The sequence below is a fragment of the Anomalospiza imberbis genome, chromosome 10 (assembly GCF_031753505.1).
Source record: "Anomalospiza imberbis isolate Cuckoo-Finch-1a 21T00152 chromosome 10, ASM3175350v1, whole genome shotgun sequence".
Lineage (NCBI taxonomy): Eukaryota > Metazoa > Chordata > Aves > Passeriformes > Viduidae > Anomalospiza > Anomalospiza imberbis.
The window spans coordinates 15,099,627-15,100,243 of NC_089690.1; the positions used below are offsets into that span (position 1 = coordinate 15,099,627).

Consider the following 617-nt stretch of genomic DNA (forward strand, 5'->3'; position numbering starts at 1 on the left):
CGCTCTCCGCACTCGCTGCCCAGCAAAGCCGCCGCTCCCTCCCCGCCACCGCCCCGCGCAGGTTCCGCACGCCCTCCGCGCTCGGGAGCGGCGCCCGCGCTCAGCGCCTTCCTCTCCCCGGCTCCAGGGGCACGCACGGGCCGGGACCCGCCCCAGCGCCCGCGGGGCCCGGCCCAGGCGGGCCGGCGGCGTTTGGCTCCCGTACCGCCGGGCACCGCACCCGCTCCGCCGCCGGCCCGGCGCGGCCGGCCGCCCCTGCCCTGGCCCCGGGCTGCCCGCCCGCGGAACCTGCGCCCCGCCCGCGGAACCTGCGCCCCGCCCGCGGAACCTGCGCCCCGCCGGCCGCTCCGTCCCCTCAGCGGCCCGGGCTCGCCCCTGCCCTCACCGGTAAGGGCCGCAGGAGCGGGAGCGCAGCGAACCGCGCTCCTCCGCGGGCCTGGCGCACTGCGAACCCCACCTGCTTGTAAACATTCCCGGTTTCCGAAGAGTTTGGAATGAGCATCCTAACACTAAAATAACACTTCCACATTACCATAAACAAGTCATTAAGTATAATTAATACTAAATTAACAAACTGTAGAAAATGCTGCTGTAGCTGTTGCTAATAAGATGTCGGT

At 70.3% G+C, this 617-nt stretch overlaps 1 long non-coding RNA gene across 2 annotated transcripts in view; it reads right to left on the minus strand.

The window, feature by feature from the left end:
- The window catches only part of LOC137480026 (uncharacterized), a 32,607-nt gene that overhangs the window by 26,479 nt on the left and 5,511 nt on the right, over positions 1–617 (minus strand). The gene's annotated exons all lie outside the window — the stretch shown is intronic.